The 23,329-nt window shown below is 44.5% G+C and overlaps 1 pseudogene; it reads right to left on the bottom strand.

Moving 5' to 3' along the window:
- Window positions 1-214: 214 nt before the first annotated feature.
- Window positions 215-594, bottom strand: LOC110141560 (small nuclear ribonucleoprotein Sm D2 pseudogene; annotated as a pseudogene).
- Window positions 595-23,329: the final 22,735 nt, after the last annotated feature.

The following is a 23,329-nucleotide window of genomic DNA, read 5'->3' as shown; positions in this document are numbered from 1 at the left end:
GTGCTAGGATATAGCAGTGTGCAAAGAAGAAAGAAATCCCTGCCCTCGAGGATTTTACTTTCTAGAAGGGGAAAACAGACAACCAAGAAATCAAGTAAAACAGAATGTAGGAAGATGATAAACACAATGGAGAGGAATAAAGCTGGAGATGTGGGGGAGAGGTTGCAGTTTTAAACGGGAATATCAGTGTTCCTTAGTATTTTTGTTTGTTGTTTCACAAACAAAAATGAGGGGGCAGGTTCTGACGGCGGGGAGGAGGCCCCTCCTTGTCAGGGATGAGTGGGTCTCACAGGACCACGAGGACCCAGCACAGGAACATCTTTGAGATGCAGGGGTCCTTGTTGACTGGCTTGGACTTCTTGCCCTTGCCACCGTTGGAAACCTCCGCCCACCTCTCCTTCACGTTCTCCAGCACGTCGGAGGCCTTCACAGGGTCCAGGAGCTTCTTCTTGTTGCGGCATTGATGGGCACTGGGGTGTTGTTCTTGACCAACTGTGTGAGCATGGAGAGTGGCCTCGAGCTAACCTTCTCCTCCTCCCGCTTCTGCAGCTTCTCTGGGATCATCTCATTCCTGGGTTTCTTGAGAAGGCCCATGGGTGGTGGTGGTGGTGGCCATGCTCTCAGGTCACTTCTGTCTCCTCTGCGTTTCCTTGGCCCCTTCACTGCCTATTTCAGACTTTGATTTCTAAAGGGGAGGAGGCTGGGTGGCCCCCAGGCTCCATCCTTTCCTCAGAGAAGAGCGGAGTGGGGACAATGAGGTGTCTGCCATGGGGGCCTGGCTGGTCTCCATGCACCAGAGTCCCCAGGGTGCAGAAGGGCAGTGAGAGGGGGCTCAGCTCTTTGGGAGGTGGTGACAAGGCTGGAGGCTTCTATCTGGGGAAGAAACTCGAGAATACTCTGAAAGTATCAAGAAATCTCAACTTATCCCGCTCTTGGAGAGCATCTCCTGTTACTATGGAGAGGGCTGGTTTTCTTGGGTTCTTTGCCATATGGGACCTGTTGTTATGTGTTAGTCCCTCGGTCATGTCCGACTCTTTGCGACCCCATGGACTGTAGCCCACCAGTCTCCTCTGTTCATGGGATTTTCCAGGCAAGAATATTGGAGCAGGTAGCCATTCCCTTCTCCAGGGCATCCTCCCAACCCAGGAATGGAACCTGGGTCTCCTGCATTGCAGGCTGATTCTTTACCATCTGAGCCACAAGGGAAGCCCTCTGTTGTCTTGGGTTAACCAATTGTCCTGAGTCTTCTCAGGACTCCTAGAAGGCTCCTAGGAGTTTTGAGAATTGGATGGAAAACAAAACAAAACAAAATCAGATAGTTAGGGCTCCCCTGACAGTAGGGGGCTCCAGTTATCCATTTGTCAAAAATAAAACCAATGTTTTCATTTTTGTAGAAGATTTGTTTTGATAGCATTATTGGATATAGAGTTTAAGATACATGCATAAATATCTTTTACAAAGGATATCTTAAAGGACTGTCATTGTAAGAGGTGCTTAGAAAAGGTAAGATGAGAGTTGTCACTCACAGATATGTAGCATGAGATAATTATTGAAAATTTACTGTATCATTATCAACATTTATGGAAGGCCTAATAAGTGTCTGCACTAAGTGGTTTCCATTCATTATCTCATTTAATCCTCATAACAATGCTGGGATAATCATGTGTGTGTTAGTTGCTCGGTCGCGTCCAACTCTTTGTGACCCCATGGACTGTAACCGTCCAGGCTCCTCTGTCCATGGGGTTCTCCAGGCAAGAATACTGCAGTGCGGGAGAACAAGATGGTGGAGGAGTAAGTGGACATGGAGTACATCTCTCTCCACAGATACATCAGAAGTACACCATCAGACACAGAAGTGCATGCAGAACACCAGCTGAGAGGCACAGGAGTACCTGATCAGCAGAAAAGAACATATACAACCACACAAATCTCAGTAGGATGAAGGAACTAGGGGGAAAAACAGGAGTGTTAGTGGGACTGGACCTGCGCTCCGTGGGTGGGGGAACTGAAGCGGGGGTCCGATCCCCACAGCAGGGCAATTGTCTGAGTCAGAGGAGAAACAAATTAAGGTTGAGAGTGAAACAGCTGACCTGTGGCAGCCTATAACGGAATGCGAATCAGACAGTCCTTGCTACAGTCATACACATATCCCAGAGAGGGACACAGATCCCCTGAAAAGTGGAGCGGCTGGGAGCTGGAGTTTAGGGATTGTGGAGCAATCCCAGGGCCAGGGCTGCTGTTGACTGCAGAGAGATGGATCGAGGGGCTGTGAGGGAGGAGATTGTGGTGGCAAATGCCTGTGGAGGAAAGCCAGGCAGCCTTGGAAGCAATAATGCTGAGTCACGTGTAGGGGGTGGAGCCATCATCATAGCCTCTCTCTCCCCACACGCCTGCATCCGCAGCTAAACAATAGAAAGGCTGGCCCATCCAACACCTGATGTACTGAACCGCAGAGCAGCACCCCACCCAGGGTGCCCCTTTAAGTGCCTGATGAGCCGACCTACAGAGTAGGACCCCAGCCAGGGGACCCCTCTATGTGCCTGATGCCCCAAACAACAGAAAAGGACCGCAGGCAAGGGAGCCCTCTAAGTGCCTAAAGCGGCGGAGATAGAGAAAAACTGGCCAAAGAGGCCTTCTGATCACCAGCTACAAGAGGCTCAGAAAACTCTGATAGGGCCACAACTCCTGCAGCAGAGGCAGTCTGTGTCCCTGCACAATTGGCGTCACCAGGGTCCCCGCGAGCCAAGTAGCTGCACCACCTTCACGCTCAATTCTCACTGGGGCAGGGCTGCCACAGGCAAAAAAGTCTTGTGTCTATCCACACAGGGTTGCTTCTGTCGTGTCCAACTCTTTGCAACCCTGTAGACTGTAGCCTGCCAGGCTCCTCTGTCAGGGAGGTTCTCCAGGCAAGAATACTGGAGGTTACCGGCTAATACTGGTTGCCATACCCTTCTAGAGCACTATATTCCCTGCTGCCCTAGCCGCCAACCCCCCTGAGTACCTGGTGCTGCCAGACCCCTGCGACCCAAGCAGTTGCACCACCTCCACACTTGGCCCTCACAGGGGCAAACCCAAGCCCTCCAGGGCAGCCTCTGAAGCAAACCCTAGTGGACGACCCACCTACAGAGATGGAGATAAAATCACAATTGAAACCCAGGGGCAGTGTGGCTAAGGAAGAAGACCCAAAACCTTCCCACCAGCTGTACAAGCTGCAGATTAAATCCACACGATCAACTAGGTAGACTGTGTCTATGGAATATATAAAAGGACATTGAGAGCTCCCACAAGAGAAAATGCACTAGTTCCGATAGCTGTGGATGTTGGAGGCAAGAACACACAGGAGGAGGCCCAGACTAGAATCTGAGCGGCCCCCGCAGCAGGTCCAGAGAGCAGCACAGTGTTGGAGGGCATCCTAGGGGGTGAGGTGGACTGACTCCCAGCGAGGGAAAGGACTCGGACAGCAGTGACTCAAGAAAACCTATTATTATCTTATGTTTGGGTTTATTCTGTAGATTCTTTTGCATTCTTTTTTCTTTTTTCTTTTCCCTCCCCTGTTGTAGTTGTTGATTTTATTGGCACTATGAAGTCTAATTAAGCTTTTGAGCCTTTTTTTCCCCTCAATCACATTTTTTGTTGTTATTATAAACCTCTGCCTCTCTACTGGACTTTTGCAGTACTGTGAAGTTTTCCTTTTTTTTTTTTCTTTTTTAATTTTTTAAAACATCTATTGTTATTTTTTCTACATTTATTCCTTTGTTTGCTTTTCCTAGTGTTCTTTTCCTCTTGAAGTTAATTTTTTAATGTATATAAATCTTCTTTATCTTCCTCTGTTTAACTTTACATATCCTTTCTTTCTTTTCTTTCCTGTCCTCTCAACATATTTGTTAGTTTTATTTTCATTGCTTTATTCCCCAATTGGCACCTTGCTTTAGTTTTGTTTTCCAGTTTGTGCTTTAGTTAGTTTTGTTCTTAACTGGTAGATATAATTTTTGGTTTCCTTTGTTCACTGGGTCAATCTATTGTACTTTATTTTTGTTGGACTGTTTTGATTTTGCTTATGGGTGTATATGTGTATATCCAGTCACAATTTTTATGGTTATTATAAACCTCTGCCTCTACATTGGGCTTTTGCAATTCTGTAGAGTTTTCCTTTTTGTTGTTGTTGTTTTTTTTTTCTTTTCCTTTCTTCTTCCTTTTATTCTTTTCTAGTTTTTATCATTTTAATTTTTTAAACCTATTATATTTTTTACACAATTTATTCCTTTGTTTGCCTTTCCTACTATACTTTTCTTCTTGCAGTTAATCTTTAATGTATATAAATCATTGTCATCTACCTCTATTTAACTTTGCATAAGTATTCTTTTTTTCCTTTCCTCTCAACATATTTGTTAGGTTTATTTTCATTGCTTTATTCCCCACTTGGCACCCTGCTTTAGTTTTGTTTTCCAGTTTGCGCTTTAGTTAGTTTTGTTCTTAACTGGTAAATATAATGTTTGATTTCCTTTGTTCACCGGGTCAAACTACTGTATTTTATTTTTGTTGGACTGTTTCACTTTGCTTATGGATGTATATGTGAATATTCCATTATTTTAATTATCATTTTCCTGATTTTGTAACTGCCACTTGTCTGGGGTTCCTCTTGGTTTCTCGTTTTGGGGTATTTGTTTTAATTTCACTTAATGCCATAGCAAACCACTTGTGGAATCTCCGCTCCTGACCAGAGATCAAGCCCTGAGCCTTTGAAGTGGGAGCCCTGACCCCAGGACCCTAGACTACTTCCTTCTCCGGGGGATCCTCCCGACTCAGGGATTGAACCCAGGTCTCCCGCATTGCAGATGGACGCTTGACGCTCTAAGCCACGAGGGAAGCCCGAGCTAACCCTATCAAATAGTGAGAACTCACACAAAGGAAATCACTTGAAACAAGACCTGGCATCACCCAACCACCAGTATCACCTGTGCAAGATGCCTCATCTAAACAACAAACAAAACAAAAGTACAAACCCAGTCATCAGCAGATGGGGTCACCACCTCACTCAGCCTTGCCCATCAGAGGAAAAACAAACAAACAACAAAACATCTCAGCACAAATCTCATCCTGTACTAAGCTTACACAAACAACTGTACCAAACTTAGGGGGACAGAAACCAAAAGGAAGAAAGAATTCAACCTTGAAGCCTGGGAAAAGGAGACCTCAAACACAATAAGTTTTTTAAAAAAGTAATGAAAAAGTGGAGAAATAATACACAAATGAAGGAACAAACTAGAAACACTGAAGTCCAAATAAATGAAGAGGAATTAGCCAAACTACCTGAAAAAGAATTCAGAATAATGATAGTAAAGATGATCAAAAACCTTGAAAACAGAATGGAGAAAATGCAAGAATCAATTAACAAAGACCTAGAAGAATTAAAGAATAAACATACAGAGACAAACAACACAATTACTGAAATTAAAAATATTCTAGAAGGAATCAATAGCAGAATATCTGAAGCAGAAGAATGAATCAGTGAGCTGGAAGATAAAATGGTGGAAATAACTTCTGAAGAGCAGAATAAAGTAAAAAGAATGAAAAGAACTGAGGATAGTCTTAGAGACCTCTAAGAGACAATATCAAACACACCAACATTTGAATTATAAGGGTCCCAGAAGAAGAAGAGAAAATGAAATGGTATGAAAAAAAATTTTGAAGAGATTATAGTTGAAAATTCCCCCAACGTGGAAAAGGAAATATTCAATCAAGTCCAAGAGGCACAAAGAGTCCCATACAGGATAAACCCAAGGAGAAACACACCAAGACACATAATAATCAAACTAACAAAGAGTAAACACAAAGAAAGAATATTAAAAGCAGCAAGGGAGAAGCAACAAGAAGCAAACAAGGGAAACTCCATACGCTTAACATCTTATCTTTCAGCAGAAAATCTGCAGGCCAGAAGGGAATGGCAGGATATATTTAAACTACTGAAAGAGAAAAATCTACAACCAAGATTACTGTACCCAGCATGATTCCCATTGAGGGAGAATAAAAAGCTTTTCAGACAAGCAAAAGTTAAGAGAATTCAGTACCACCAAACCAGTTTTACAACAAATGTTGAAGGGATTTATATAGTCAAGAAATAGAAGATAAAGATCTATAAAATCAACCCCAAACAATTAAGAAAATGGTAATAAGAACATATATATCAATAATTACTTTAAATGTAAATGGATTAAATGCTCCAACCAAAAGATACAGACTGGCTGAATGGATACATAAATAAGACCCATATATATGCTGTCTACAAAACCCACTTCAGACCTAAAGACACATATAGACTGAAAGTGAGAGGATGGAAAAATAAATTCCATGCAAATGGGAATGAAAATAAAGCTGGAGTAGCAATCCTCATATCAGACAAAATAGACCTTAAAATAAAGAAGATTACAAGAGATAAAGAAGGATACTACATAATGATCAAGGGATCAATCCAAGAGGAAGACATAACAATTATAAATATCTATGCACCCAACATAGGAGCACCTCAATACACAAGACAAATACTAACAGACATAAAAGGAGAAATTGACAGTAACACAATAATAGTAGGAGACTTTAACACCCCATTCACACCAATGGACAGATCATCAAAACAGAAAATTAATAAGGAAACACAAGTCTTAAATGATACATTAGATGAGATGGATCTCATTGATATTTTCAAGACATTCCATCCAAATGCAGAAGAATACACCATCTTCTCAAGTGCACATGGAACATTCTCCATGATAGATCACATCTTGGGTCACAAATCAAACCTCAGTAAATTTAAGAAAATTGAAATTGTATCAAGCATCTTCTCTGACCACAATGCTATGAGACTAGATATCAGTTACAAGTAAAAACTGTAAGAAACACAAACACATGGAGATTAAACAACACATTTCTAAATAACCAACAGGTTACTGAAGAAATCAAAAGGGAATAAAAAAACTTCTAGAAACAAATGATAATGAAAATACAACTCAAAGCCTATGGTATGCAGCAAAAGCAGTTCTAAGAGGGAAGTTTATAGCAATACAATCCTACCTCAAGAAACAAGAAAAACATCAAATAGACAACCTAACTTTATACCTAAAACAACTGGAAAAAGAAGAACGACAAAAAAAATTAATAGAAGGAAAGAAATCATTAAGATCTGAGCAGAAATAAATGAAAAAGAGATGAAAGAAACAATAGTAAAGATTAATAAAACTAAAAGCTGGTTCTTGGAGAAGATAAACAAAATTGACAAACTTTTAGCCAGACACATCAAGAAAAAAAGACAGAAAAATCAAAACAACAAAATTAGAAATTAAAAAGGAGAGATTACAACAGACAATGCAGAAATACAAAGGATTATAAGAGACTATTATGTTACAGCATACTAACACATATATATGGAATTTAGAAAGATGGTAATGATAACCCTATATGCAAAACAGAAAAAGAGACACAGATGTACAGAACAGACTTTTGGACTCTGTGGGAGAAGGCGAGGGTGGGATGTTTCGAGAGAACAGCATATATATTATCTATAGTGAAACAGATCACCAGCCCAGGTGGGATGCATGAGACAAGTGCTCGGGCCTGGTGCACTGGGAAGACCCAGAGGAATCGGGTGGAGAGGGAGGTGGGAGGGGAGATCGGGATGGGGAATACATGTAACTCCATGGCTGATTCATGTCAATGTATGACAAAACCCACTGCAATGTTGTGAAGTAATTAGCCTCCAACTAATAAAAATAAATGAAAAAAAAAAGAGAGACTATTATGAACAACTATATGGCAATGAAATGGATAACCTGGAAGAAATGGACAGATTCTTAGAAAAGTTCAATCTTCCAAGACTGAACCAGGAAGAAATAGAAATTATGAACAACCCAGTTACAACCATTGAAATTAAAGCTGTGATCAAAAATCTCCCCCAAAAACAAAAACCTAGGGCCAGGTGGCTTCACAGGAGAATTCTATCAAACATTTAGCGAAGAGCTAATGCCTATCCTTCTAAAACTCTTTCAAAAAATTGCAGAGGAAGGAATACTTCCAGACTCATTCTATGAGGCCACCATCACCCTGATACCAAAACCAGACAAAGACAACACAAAAAAAGAAAACTACAGGCCAATATCACTGATGAACATAGATACAAAAATCCTGAACAAAATTTAAGCAAACAGAATTCAGCAACACATCAAAAAGTTCATACGCCATGATCAAGTTGGGTTTATTCCAGGAATGCAAGGATTCTTCAATATACACAAATCAATCAATGTGACACACCATATTAACAAACTGAAAGATAAAAACTATATAATAATCTCAATAGATGCAGAGAAAGCCTTTGACAAAATTCAGCACCATTTATGATGATAACTCTTCAAAAAACGGGTATAGAAGGAACACACCTCAACCCAGTAAAGGCCATATATGATAAACCTATGGCAAACATTATTCTCAATGGTGAAAGCATTCCCCCTAATATCAGGAACAACACAAATGTGTCCACTTTGACCACTATTATTCAACATAGTTCTGAAAATCCTAGCTACAGTAATCAGAGAAGAAAAAGAAATAAAAGGAATCCAAATAAGAAAAGAAGAAGTAAAGCTCTCATTGTTTGCAGATGGCATGATACTGTACACAGAAAACCCTAAAGATAGTATCAGAAAATTACTAGAGCTAATCAGTGAATTTATCAAGGTTGCAGGATTCAAAATCAGTACACAGAAATCACGTGCATTTCTATATACTAAGAATGAAAAATCAGAAAAAGAAATTAAGAAATCAATCCCATTCACCACTGCAACAAAAAGAATAAAATATCTAGGACTAAACTTACCTAAGGAGACAAAAGAACTGTACACAGAAAATTATAAGACACTGATGAAAGAAATCAAAGACAATATAAACAAATGGAGAGATATTCCATGTTCCTGGGCAGGAAGAATCAATATTGTGAAAATGACTATACTACAAAACACAATCTACAGATTCAATGTGATCCCTATCAAATTACCAATAGCATTTTTCACAGAACTAGAACAAAAAATTTCATAATTCATATAGAAACACAAAAGACCTCGAATAGCCAAAGCAGTCTTCAGAAAGAAGAATGGAGCTGGAGGAATCAAGCTTCCTGACTTCAGACTATACTACAAAGCTACAGTCATCAAGACAGTATGGTACTGGCACAAAAACAGAAATATAGACCAATGGAACAAGATGGAAAGCTCAGAAATAAACCCATGCACCTATGGGTACCTTATTTTTGACAAAGGAGGCAAGAATATACAATGGGGCAAAGACAGCCTCTTCAATAAATGGTGCTGGGAAAACTGGACAGCTACATGTAAAAGAATGAAATTAGAACACTTCCTAACACCATACACAAAGATAAACTCAAAATGGATTAAAGACCTAAATGTAAGACCAGAAACTATAAAACTCTTAGAGGAAAACAGGCAGAACACTCGATGACACAAATCAAAGCAAGATCCTCTGTGACCCACCTCCTAGAGTAACAGAAATAAAAACAAGTGGGACCTGATTAAACTTAAAAGCTTTTAACTTAAAAACTTTTGCACAGCAAATATCATAAGCAAGGTGAAAAGACAACCTTCAGAATGGGAGAAAATAATAGCAAATGAAACAACTGACAAAGGATTAATTTCCAAAATATACAAGCAGCTCATATAGCTCAATACCAAAAAAACCAACAACCCAATCAAAAAGTGGGGAAAAGACCTAAACAGACATTTCTCCAAAGAAGACATACAGATGGCTAACATCCACATGAAATGATGCTCAGCATTGCTCATTATTCAGTTCAGTTCAGTTGCTCAGTCTTGTCCAACTCTTTGTGACCCCATGAATCACAGCACCCCAGGCATCCCTGTCCATCACCAGCTCCCGGAGTTTACTAAAACTCATGTCCATCGAGTCGGTGATGCCATCCAGCCATCTCATCCTCTGTTGCCCCCTTCTCCTCCTGCCCCCAATCCCTCCCAGCATCAGGGTCTTTTCCAATAGTCAACTCTTCCCATGAGGTGGCCAAAGTATTGGAATTTCAGCTTCAGTATCAGTCCTTCCAATGAACACCCAGGACTGATCTCTTATAGGATGGACTGGTTGGATCTCCTTGCTGTCCAAGGGACTCTCAAGAGTCTTCTCCAACACCACAGTTCAAAAGCATCAATTTTTTGGCGCTCAGCTTTCTTCGACAGTCCAACTCTCACATCCATACATGACCACTGGAAAAACCATAGCCTTGACCAGACAGACCTTTGTTGGCAAAGTAATGTCTCTGCTTTTTAATATGCTATGTAGGTTGGTCAGAGAAATGCAAATCAAAACTACAATGAGATATCACCTCACACCAATCAGAATGGCCATCATCAAAATGTCTACAAAAAATAGAGGATGCTGGAGAGGATGTGGAGAAAAGGGAAAGTTCTTGCACTGTTGGTGGGAATGTAAATTGACACAGCCACTACGGAAGACAGTATGGAGATTCCTTAAAACACCAAGAATAAAACCACCATTTGACCCAGCAATCCCACTCCTAGGCATATACCCTGAGGAAACCAAAATTGAAAAAGACACATGTATCCCACTGTTCACTGCAACACTATTTACAATAGCTAGAATGTGGAAGCCACCTGGATGTCCATCGACAGATGAATGGATAAAGAAGTTGTGGTACATATACACAATGGAATATTACTCAGCCATAAAAAGAAATGCCTTTGAGTCAGTCCTAATGCGGTGGATGAATCTAGAACCTATTATACAGAATGAAGTAGGTCAGAAAGAGAAAGATAAATATCATCTTCTAATGCACACATACAGAATCTAGAAAAATGATACTGAAGAATTTACCTACAGGGCAGCACTGGAGAAAGAGACATGGAGAATAGACTTATGGACGTGGGAAGAGGGGAGGAGAGGGTGAGATGTATGGAAAGAGTAACATGGAAACTTATATTACCATATGTAAAATAGATAGCCAATGGGAATTTGCTGTATGTCTCAGGAAATTCAAACAGGGGCTCTGGATCAACCCAGAGGGGTGGGGTGGGAGGGAGATGTGAGGGAGGTTCAAAAGGGAGGGGATATATGTATACCTATGGCTGATTCATGTTGAGGTTTGACAGAAAACAACAAAATTCTGTAAAGCAATTATCCTTCAATTAAAAAATAAATTAATAAAAAAGTGTCAGTCAAAAAAAAAAATAAAGAATACTGGAGTGGATAGTCATTCCCTTACCCAGGGGATCTTCCCAACCCATGGATCAAACCTGAGTCTCCTCCGTTGCAGGTAGATTCTTTACTGCCTGAGTTACCAGGGAAGGGGATAATCATAAGTGTAAGTAACCATAGAAAGAGTCACAGTCAGCAGCCCAAAGTCACACAGGGCTCCTCCCCAGGTTTGCTCTCTGAGAACCCTAGAACTTGCTGCTGGGAAATCCGTCTTTTCCTTGTGAATAGTCACAAGTATCCTGGAAACCAGTCAAGCCTTTATAGGAAGTCTCTTGTTCTGGACTTGGAGAGACAGGGAGAGAATATTCATAGTCTTGGGTAGAAAGAAAAACAGGAAATGGTCTCATTTGCTTTGAAATCTGAAACCAGATGTCAAGTGTTCAAGTCATTTCAGCAGGAGTGGAGTTTTGTCTCTGTTCACTTGGCCACTGCAGGCATATGTGGGGAGGAGGGTGGTCCATGTTTTCAGACCCAAAGCTCCTTTTCCTCTCTTATTGGTTCAGGGTTAGACCAGGAGGCAGGAAACCTGGATTTCAGCCCAGGCTGCTCTCTGGCTCCTGAAATCTTCATTGTCTTGAGTGTGGAAGTGGGCTGGGGGGAGATGGCGCCACCTCCCTCTGAGCTCAGGTTGGTGTGTAAATGTGCTGCACACACGTGCAGCATCACTGCTGTCAGGAAGATGCAGGGGGAGAGCTGAGGCCCTTGACAGAGAGTAGCCGTGCGCAGGATCCACGCAGCTTCCTTTTAAGGGGCCTGAGTTAGGGAACGGGTGTGCTTCTGAGCTTGGAAAACTCTGCAAAGGTATATTTTTGAGACTGATGCAAAATCCCAGGCAGTGACGTTCTAGTGACTCAGCACAGTGGGTGGAAGTGATTTTAAATAATGACAGTATCAACCGTCTTCCTCCTCCTGCTCCTCCTGCCACCGAACACAAACTCTCTGGTCCTGTACCCACTGAGTCAGCTACTCTCTGCGGGCCCGAAATGCGGGCAGCACCACACGTACGTCATGATGCAGCTCTCTGAGACGAGGGGGGAAAGCTCATGAGTGCAACGTCCTTCCGTCTCCTCCCCCTAGTCCCAAGCCCAGATAAACAAGTGGTGATGAAAAGGTCACCTTGTACGTTCCCCAGTTTTAAACAGACTTTTCAGAGCGAAGTGAGGTGTAATTATAGCTGTTACCATCAGAGACGAGGGCACTTAAGTTAATTAGAAAGGGAGGCCGCCCAATTTCGGTTAGAAGTTGGTAGTATTTTAGAGAGAAAGAAACTGCCGTAATTGGATGGGGCAGCTTACAGATGTCTTTCAGACAGAACAGGGGGATTGGCTCGAGAAAGAGGACACAGGTCATGGCCAGGTTTGCAGCTTGTGAGTTTCTCCATGAACAGAACAGAGATGGCCTCGTGGACCCCAAAACGGTGCCCAGTCTCAAAGTGTCCTGGTGACGCTGACCAGTGTCCTGGTCTCCACTGGAGACCCCGGGGCCTCTGGAGGCAAGGGGCCAATCAGGGATTTTTCTGGGGCTTTGGAAGGTTGGCAGAGACCCTTGAGCTAGCAAGCAGGAGGAAAAAGGAAGATGGTTTCCTAGAAGAGACTGACCTCAAGAATAAAAATGAACTGGAGATGGAAAAGATGTGAACCAAAGCGAACACTCAGCACGGAGGCCATCGCAGGAGTTGGGTGTAGGGGTGGGAGCCGTGGGTTCATCCCTCCCCTCGCTCACCCCAGACTCTGAGGCTCTGAACTGGGAGATGCATGATTATAAGAAACGAATATTCACTGGGTACTGTGAGGACAAATGCAAATAAAAGCAAGAGGTTCCATCCTCCCTGTTAAAAATAATGGAAGAGATTTCCTTCTCTTCCTTTTACTTTGACCACTGCCTTCAGAAAACCTGTCATTGTCAGGATCCCTCTTCTTTGAAAGTGTAAGAATGCCGCGGTAAGACAAAGAGAGCTCCGGAGTATTAAGAGGCTTTATTGGGCAACCACTCCCAGGCAGAGATCCCAGGAGCGAGCAAGGGGAAAGAGGAAGTCTGCAACCTGCGGGAAGGGAGGCGACACTTATAAACCCTGGCGGATGCAGAAGTGGTGGGACCTTTCCATATATGGTTAGAATCGGGCTCTAGGGTGCTGATTGGACTTTTCGGTCTCTTGTCAGTTTTTGATTGGCTGGAGTCTTGGCGCCTTCGCGTCCATCAGTCTGCCTGGCAACAGGCTGTTGATTGGTGGATGTCTGTCCCTGGGACTTATCCGGGTTTCCGGCGGGGGCTTCTCTGTCAGCATTTTCCGGCTGGCGCTTTTCCGCATGCGGTCAGCGTGACCTTTCAGAAAGATGTAAATCCTTTTGAAGACTATATTGGCATTTTGTCCCTTTTATGACCCAGAGATGTCTTCATCAGGCACCCACCTCTTTGAAATATGAATGCCAAGGGAGATGGCTCCTGTCTCCCAGCATAGGCGAGTTGCAAAACATCCTCCTGTCATAAAGTAGAAATTTGTTTTTCCTTTGGATAGAGTCACATAGATAACACAGATGGTCACCCCAATTACCAGGTAAAGTTAGGATGAGCTGTGTGAGACCGGTGGTGCTGGCAAGTCCTCTGACTTCAGGACTAGTGGGGTTTATCCTGAGAACCTGTATGTAATGGGTTGCATCTGCATGGCTCTCTAAAAGGGTGAGATTTCTTTCTGCCTATGTAATTCTTGATGGATTGTCTGTGCGGTGCATCACCTTCTGGCTCAATGCTTATTCAATAACAAAACCTATTTTGTTCTCTACTACCTTTGGGAAGAGAATTTCTGGGTTGGGAGAAGATTTTGCTTTTGGCTTCCTCGGTGGCTCAGATGGTAAAGAATCTGCCTGCAATGTGGGAGAGTCCCTGGGTGGGAAGTTCCCCTGGAGAAGGGAATGGCTACCCGCTCCAGTATTCTTGCCTGGAGAATTCCCTGAACAAAAGGAGCCTGGCAGGCTGGAGTGCATGGCGTCACCAGGAGTTAGACACCACTGGTCCGCTAACACTCTCACTTTCATACTTCCCCAAAGAGTACCTACAATATACGTGTTACGTGCCTGACCTCCTGAATTAAGTCCACATTTCCAAGTACAGTGTACACCACTTGGCTTTTTACAGCTGAAGTTCTCTCAAAGGACCCAAAATTTTCCAAGTGATGATCTTAAAGCTCAGTGAAGGATCAGATATTCATTTGTGGTGGTTTCAGAAGGCAAGAGGCTTGTCCAAGCTCATGACAACTGGAGAGAAACAAGAGATTATTAAATTCCAGGACTCTCTGCTGCCATATCACCCATCCCTAGAAGCCCACATCATTTGGGTTATCAATGTATTACACTCTTATATAATTTCTTTTATAGTCACTTGCAATATTCAAATTTCCCCCAAGTTCCTGATCATGGTCTGCTTCATCATGTTTGATGAATTCTTGAAAATAAAAAAAGCACTTTGATCCTCTTCTAGCTAGGTGTGTGAGAGAAATGAGTGCATATTTCCATGGAATGACTTGTATATTCCTGTTTGTAGCAGTTTCATTCATGAGAACCAAAACTTGGACACAACCCAAACGGCTATCCACAGGTGAGTAGAGGACAATTGTGATCTATCTGTACAAGGAGTCCTGCTCAGCCATTAGAATAAATAAATAATAAAGGTGAGTCCTTAGTAAGTCTCAAAAACATTACAGTGAGCCAGAGAAAACAGCTCCAAAATCACTATATGCTTTCCACTTAGGTGAAATTCTATAATAAACCAAACTAATCTATAATAAGAGAAAGCACCTCAGTGGTTGCCTGGGTGGAAGTAGACAGATCGACTGCAGATGAGAATGAGGGAACTCTGGGTGATGGTGGATATGTTTTATGTCTTGATTAGGATGGGGGTTGCACAGGTGTATCCATTTATCAAAATAACCTGAATACGTAAAATCAGTTCAGTACAGTCGCTCAATTGTGTCTGACTCTTTGCAACCCCAAAGACTGCAGCATGCCAGGCTTCCCTGTCCATCACCATCTCCCAGAGTTTGCCCAAACTCATGTCCATCGAGTTGGTGATGCCATCCAGCTGTCTTCTCCTCTGTCGTCCCCTTCTCTTCTTGCCTTCAATCTTTCCCAGCATCAGGGTCTTTTCAAATGAGTCAGTTCTTTACATCAGGTGGCCAAAAATATTCATTCCTTCCAATGAATATTCAGGAGTGATTTCCTTTAGGACTGACTGGTTTGGTCTCTTTGCTGTCCTAGGAACTTTCAAGAGCCTTCTCCAACACTACAGTTCAAAAGCATCAGTTCATTGGTGCTCAGGTTTCTTTATGGTCCAACTCTCACATCCATATATGACTACTGGAAAAACCATAGGTTTGACAGTATAGACCTAAAATAGGCATTGGAAAAGATCCTGATGCTAGGAAAGATTGAAGGCAGGAGCAGAAGGGGTCGACAGAGGATGAGATGGTTGGATTGCATCACCCACTTGATGGACCTGAGTTTGAGCAAGCTCCAGTAACTGGTGATGGATAGGGAAGCCTGGCGTGCTGCAGTCCATGGGATCGCAAAGAGTTGGACATGACTGAATGACTAAAGTGAACTGAATTATATATAACATACACTTCAGTCAAGTTTCTTCAGGAAAAATTCATTTTCCCCTTTATGCACAAAATTTGAAATTTAAAAAGGTGCAATTTTCTGAATCAATCAAGGTGACCTGGTCCCTATGAAGATGGGAGTATGGTCCTCCTGCAGGGCCCTCTGAATATGTCACAGGCTTACAAGGGTGTTAAGGTTATCCTAGTCCCCAGTCTCTGAGAAGTAAACAGGAGACTGGCTCACAATAACGCTCAGCAGGGAGGGAGGGGTGTGTTCCCAGATCCCTTCTCTGGGGAAAGCCTGCCCTGTAAGAATAAAGCGCAGTCCACAGCTAGCAGGGTTGTTGATGAATCATGAGGCTTTTATAGGAATGAAAGTTCTGTAATTCACACATGTCAGAGTTGATGGGAAAATTAAGGGCTCCCTTCCCCAAGGAGGGGGGATAGAGAACTCTCTTTAAATATTACATTTCTTTAGATAAAAAACTAAGTCACTTCAGCTCCTCCCCACTGATTCATTCGGGAGAAATACCTGTCAGGTTTTATGTCTGATGAAGTCAAATCCTTTCTCTGAATAAGGTAGTGTAGGGTGTAGGGAGATCACTTAATTCTTGTCAGTGTTTTTTAATGTAGAGAGAAAACCCACTTCTCGGTCACTCGAGCTAGGTGAAGGCAGGGACATCATCCTTCTCTTACCAGGTTACCAGCCTCACTCAAGGGTCAGGCAGAGGAAGATGGGCCAGAATGGTAATTCAGTGATTTAAATAGATGTCATGAAGCCGGCAAATATCTCTAGGATCCCATTCTGATATCTGGGCTTCTCTGGTGGCTCAGACAGTAAAGAATCTGCTGCAATGCAGGAGATGTGGGTTTGATCCCTGGGTCAGGAAGATCCCCTGGAGAAGGAAATAGAAACCCACTCCAGTAAGCTTACCTGGGAAATCCCATGGACAGAGGAGCCTGGTGGGCTACAGTCCATGGGGTCACAAAGAGTCGGACACCACTGAGCAACTAATGCTTTCAGAGAGATTATTAGAGGCCTTTGTGCATTCATCAAATTTCCATCTGTCTTTTTTTTTTTTTTAATTAAAAAAATTTGGGGAAGGGGGCGTTGTGCTGAGTCTGTGGCTCCTCAGGCTTTCTTCAGTTGCAGTGAGCTAGAGGGGGCTACTCTCTAGCTGCAGGGTCTCGGCTTCCCATTGAGGTGTCTTCTCTTGTGGAACACAGGCTCTAGGGTGCCTGGGCTCAATGGTTGCAGCCTGTGGCTCTAGAATTCAGGCTCAGTGGTTATGGAGAATGGGTTTAGTTGCTCCAAGGCATGTTGGGTCTTTGTTCCCTGACCAGGGATTGAACTCATGTCCCCTGCATTGGCAGCTGGCAGGCGGATTCTTAACCACTGGACCACCAAGGAAGTCCTCCATCTTGTTATGTATGGGCTTCCATAAAGGTGTGGAGGGAAGAGAATAACAGCAGAGATCTGAGTGATGCATCTGTGAGTCCAAGGAACACCAAGGACTTCTAGCTGTCCCCAGGAGAGGCAGGCAACAGTTTCGGCCTCAGAGCATCAGAACAAACCAGCCCTGTGGACAACCTGATTTCAGGCTTCTAGCTTTCAGAACCGTGAGAGAATATATCTCAGTTGTTTCAGCACCCAGTTTGTTCCGGTAGCCCTAGGAAGTGAATACAGGAGGCCGAGCAGGAGAAAGAGCTTCGTGCGTCTGAAGAAAGGGCAAAAGGTTGACCTGTCTGGAGGTGCCGAGTGAGGAGAAGGCCATCATGGTCCACTCTGGCTGGGCTGCGGGCTGCAGCGACCAGCATGCTGGTGACTGCTCCAGGGGGCCTTCGGGGGATCTTTCCAGGTTTTCATCATGGAAGGAACATTCAGATTGAGTCACAGGAGCTGGGATCAGCCTCCCCTCCTCTGCTCGGACTGTGTAACTCACATTTCCACTTTCACTGTCTGTAACACAAGAGGATGCTCATGACATGCTTCTTCAGTCCATCTCTCAGGGTGCTAGCTGGGAATGGCGGATGCTATTGGAAAGTCTGCTGTGAACCACGTACCGGGGTTTTAGATGTAACTAACTATTCCTGTCGGTTCTGAGTTTCAGCAGAGACCCACCCTCCTGCTCCCAACGCCTGCAACAAAGGGAAACGAAAATAGGGAGCTGCTTGTCTAGGCCTTATTAAGAGATTGTGAAGTCAGTGTTGAGACCGTTAATTCATCACCTGCCTGGAGACTCCCTAAGACAAGGCTGGGGCACCCAGTAAGAGACAGGTGGGGAGGTGCTGTCTAGGGTGAGAGCTGCACAGGAATGGGCGGGGGGCGTCTCCCCTCATACCTCTGACTGTCTCTACCCCCCACCCCCATCCCCACAAGAGTGCTAAGTCACTCCAGGCGTGTTCGACTCTGTGCAACACCATGGTCTGTAACCCTCCATGCTCCTCTGAACATGGGATTTCCCAGGCAAGAATACTGGACTGGGTTGCCATGCCCTCCTCCAGGGGACCCTTCCAACCCAGAGATGGAACCAGCGTCTCTTACGTCTCCTGCATTGACAGGCAGGCTCTTTACCAATTGTGCCACCTGGCAAGGCTCGAAGGAAGACAAGTGAAATTCTGAGGCTTCAGAAGGCCTGCAGAGAGCTCAACAGGTACCCTCTGGAGTTGGAGGGACAAAGGGACTGATGCTGCAGCCACACTTCAAGCCACAAAGGCAGAGCCTGGTTGGAGTGGTCCCCTAGGGTGGTGGGGCGAGGAGAGGGGTGCGTGGCAGTGAGCCGCACTCAGGGAGGCGGCACTCAGGAGCGAGTTTCCAAGGTGGCTGGAGGACCTGCAGAAGTGAGCTGGCGTGGAGTTACCTTGAAAGGGACTCAGCCCCAAAGGACCACCTGCAAGGCAAGGTGACCCCAGCAGAGAGACTTGGGGTTGGGTGGGCAGCAGAAGCCAATGCTCAGGGTTAAGTGGGCATCTTGAGGAACAGCACCAATGCCAAATATGTCCCCGCAGAGAGATCCCCTCGGGACTGCAGAAGCTCTCCCATGGGAGAGAGTGAGCACGTTTGCCTTGGGTTCTGGTCTGCTCTGAATTGTCTATCAACCGACAGAAAATACAGAGAGGTGTTATGAGAGAGGGGTGTTATGGAGTCACATATGATTAAATGTCGCACGTGTGTATATGTGTGTGTGTGTGTGTGTGTGTGTGTGTGATGGCTTCAGGAGGCAGTGACACCTGAACCAAACCTGGAAGGACTGGCAGGAGTACCTAGAGCTGTTCCAGGCAGAGAGTGGCAGGTTTGTACTTGCAACCTGACATCAAAGTAGGTGAGATGCCAGAAGCCTCCAGGGCCTCCACATTGCATTCCAGTGCTTCCCCAAACATCTGGAAGGAAAATGCTTTCAGGGGCTATTACTGATAGATGTGCAGAGAGACAACTGTGGACAAAATTCCTGAGAACAAAATTGCTCCACTTCTTGCATGGCCAGGTTTTTCGAGTCTTTAATCTGTTAGTGTGCATCCAACAGCAGAATGCTTTGCCTGCAGGGCACAAATGATGCTCTCTCTCGAACCTTTTGGAAAGTTTATGAAGTGCACTTCTCCCTGAGGTGTGGAGTAATAAATCATTCAGCAGCACTCATATCGAGCCATCCTGGGTCTAATTGGCTCCCCGATCGTAAAACCAAACTACATGGTACCCCAGACAATATAAACACACTCGATTGGGTAAATAATGGCGTGATGGATGACTGTAGACTTGTCAAGAGTTCCCGCATATTTCAGCCTTTCTCTGTTTTGCGTATGAATGACTCTCACCAAGCATTATTCTGTAGTTCATTGGAATACAGTTTAGATGGCTGGGACCAGTGCAATGTGCCATGAGAATGTTATGAATATTGGCTTAGTGGAACCCTCTGAGAGATGAAGCCATTTTTATTAGTGAGGCCATGGGCATTTGTAGAGACTCTGGAAGGACAGGCAGTGGCAGGAACGGGGAGTTGGGATTTCACCAGGGATTTGAAAGTGAAAGTAGCTCACTTGTGTCCGACTCTTTATGACCCCATGGACTATACAGTCCCTGGAATTCTCCAGGGCAGAATACTGGAGTAGACTTTCTCTTCTCTAGGTCAAATCCAGGTCTCCTGCATTGCAGGTCGATTCTTTACCAGCTGAGTCCCAAGGGAAGCCCAAGAAGGCAATAATCAGGTGTATTTTAGAAAGCCTGTTCCCAGGGCGAGGGGATTTGAAGTGGGAGTGTTCCTAGAGACAAACTAGTTGTTAGCAAGCTATTTCTGTTTTGGGGGAGAAATAATTTAGGGGCTGGCCTGGTGGCTCAGACGGTGAAGAATCTGCCCGTAATGCGTAGATCCATGTTCAATCCCTGGGTCGGGAAGATCTCCTGGAGAAGGGAATGGCTACCCACTCCACTCCAGTATTCTTGCTTGAAGAATTCCATGGACAGAGGAGACTGGTGGGCTACAGTCCATGGGGTTGCAAGGAGTTAGACATGACTGAGTGACTCACACTATGGCAGTGGAGTGGTCATGGGACTGGAAGGAGGACATGATGACCTGAGAAACATTTAGGAGGTGGACCTGGGTCTGAAGCAGCTGTGGGGGGTGAGAGCAGGGGTTAGGGGATGGGAGGATGATCCACGACTCCTGGCCTGTTCAAACAGAGTGAATAGCTCTGGCCCTGCAGTTCCCAGACAGCCTAGCCCAGAGAAAGGAATGCAGAATAAAGCTCAGTTTGCATCCTGGAGCTGTCAACTACTAAGTAATTTGGTTTGTGCTAGTAAGTTCACACCTTCGAACCTCGGTTTCCTCACCTGTGAAATGGGGTGACACCATCTCACCAGTATAAAGTGACTGGCACATAGTTGATGCTTAAGAAGAGGAAGCTACTTCAGTCCCTGAGATGGAGAGCCCATAAGGCGGAGCCACTGAAGGAGAAAGACGGTAAGTTTCATCTCAGAAGCACTGCACTGGAGCTGACTTGGGCAGCCACATGGGGGTGTTCAGTAGGAGAGTGGATGTACAGGTATGGAACTTAGGAGAGAGGTCTGGGCTGGAGAGAGAAACCAGGGGCCATCAAGCTTTTGGAATCAGACCAAGGGAAGAAAGGGACTTCCCAGGTGGCGCTAGTGGTAAAGAATCTGCCTACCAGTGCAGGAGACGTAAGAGATGCAGGTTTAATCCCTGGGTCAGGAAGATCTACCGGAGGAGGAAATGGCAACCCACTCCAGTATTCTTGCCTGGAGAATTCCATGGACAGAAGAACCTGGTGGGCTATGGTCCATGGTATCACATAGAGTTGGACACGACTGAAGCAACTTCACACACACATGCACAAGGGAAGGAAGTAAATGAGGATAACCTGAGATTGTGTGGAGAGAGGGAAATGAAGGGCCTGAGAGAGAGCCTTGGGAGTGTTGACATTCAGGAGGTGAGAAGGAGGAGAGTAGGTAATAAGGCTTGTCATGATGAGGAATAAGAAAGAGGCAAGCTGGAGTCCAAAAACCTAGGTTTGACTCTCAGCTCCATCATTTACTGGCTGTGTGATCCTGGGCAAACTCTCTAAGCCTCAGTTTTCTTATCTGTAAAATGGGAATTTAACCCATACTCCCTACCTCAGTGGACTTCGGTAAGTTAAGGTTCGTGAAATTGTTTTTTAAGCTAAAAAGCCTTATAAGTGGTTCCATGTGATCACGTTTCCCCTATAGACCGAATCATCCTAGGCCTAAAAACAAGATAACTTCAAGAGGCACTTGGCAGGAGGTGAGGCTGGCCACAATCACTTGGCAGGAATTGCAGCCCACAAAAATGTCTCCTGGGCAGTTCTGGGGTTCCCGGACAGGGGGTACCACCCAGCAGTCTCTTTTGTTCTGAGCAGGGGGTCCGCACCCCATTCTGAGAAAACAAACCCTTATACACAGGCCTCTCATGTTCTTTCCCCCTTGACCCCATCACCCTGGCTACACCTGGGGGGACTTGGAGTGGGCTGTGCTCCTGGGGCAGCTGGCTGGCCAGCAGCTCCCCAAGCCTGCCTGGAGCCAGGCACTGGAGATCCTGCCTTCTCCTGTGTGGAGGTCTGGACTCAGGAGCACCAAGGGAGCCCAACACTGCCGAGGGCTGGGAGCCTTGGCAACGCAGGGAGGGTAGCTCCTGGCACACCTCCCTGCTGATGGGGGCCAGGGTACCGAGGTGGGGCTTCTCTGCCTCCTGCTTCTCCAGCTGTTTGTTTCCTTTCTCAGTAAACCCGTGCTCAACAAGGCAACCTGAGAGTGCTGCTGTGTCTTGCAGCTTAAAGCAGCCCAATTGTCAAGGGAGAGTCTCAAGATTTCTCCAGAGGGAGTGGGAGTTTGCTCAGAGCAAAGTGCACCAGCTACTCAAGGAATGGAAACATGGTTCAGTCTATTGCTGGGGACTGTAAAACAAGAAACAGGACTGTAAACACAGCAGAAAACACTGCAGCTGGAAACAGAGCAAGGAAGTTCTCTATGTACCTGCATGGAGGGCTCCACGGACGTCCTCCCAAGTGAAAAGTGTGAGGTTTAGAATAGTGTGCATAACCTATCACTTATATAGCAAAATGCAATCCATATACTATCTTGGGAATATCACACATAATCTAATGGCATTGGTTGTCTATGAGGAGGGGAGCTAGGTGACAGGCAGCCATGGTGAGAGAAAGAATTCTCCTGTAATAACTGTAATAACTTTTCTTTTAATTAAAAAATGTATATATTTAATTGAAGGATGATTACTTTTCAGTATCATGATGGCTTTTGCCATACATCTTGAATCTTGAAATGAAATCACCTACTTAAATAATCATATCAGAAAAAAGTTTTTAAGAACATGGCCAATGATGTTGAGCCATCCTGGGTTCAAATTTGGCTCCATAATTTATTGCTATGTGACACTGAACAAATTATTCCACCGCTTTGAACTCATTTTTCTCATCTGTAAAATAATAACATGAATGTCTCCAGATAGAACTGTTGTAATACTTCGCCCTGCCTGGCACGTAGTAGCCATTCGACTTTGGTTGGCTGTTGTTGTCATTGCCAGCTGCCCCATGAGGCACTTTCCCTTTTCCTCTTAGCCTCAAGACACTTTCCACTTTCCTCCTCAACTTCCATGCTCCTTAAGCTACAAAACTTCAAAGTGGCACTTTTGTTTGCATTTTTGTTCTTCCCCCACCCCCCGTACTCTTTGGGATAAGCGCCGTTTGGGGATAGGACCTTGTAAATTAGAATCAAAGGCTTCACTAGTAGCTTAGTCAGTAAAGCATCTGCCTGCAGTGCGGGAGACCTGGGTTTGATCCCTGGGTCAGGAAGGTCCCCTGGAGAAGGAAATGGCAACACACTCCAGTATCCTTGCCTGGAAAATCCCATGGACAGAGGAGCCTGGTGGGCTGCAGTCCTCTTCTATATACGATGTATATATATTTCTGTAT

The sequence above is a fragment of the Odocoileus virginianus genome, chromosome 15 (assembly GCF_023699985.2).
Source record: "Odocoileus virginianus isolate 20LAN1187 ecotype Illinois chromosome 15, Ovbor_1.2, whole genome shotgun sequence".
In the NCBI taxonomy this organism is placed as follows: Eukaryota; Metazoa; Chordata; class Mammalia; order Artiodactyla; family Cervidae; genus Odocoileus; species Odocoileus virginianus.
The sequence above is the reverse complement of the archived record's forward strand: the minus strand, read 5'-3'. Positions and strand labels throughout refer to the sequence as shown.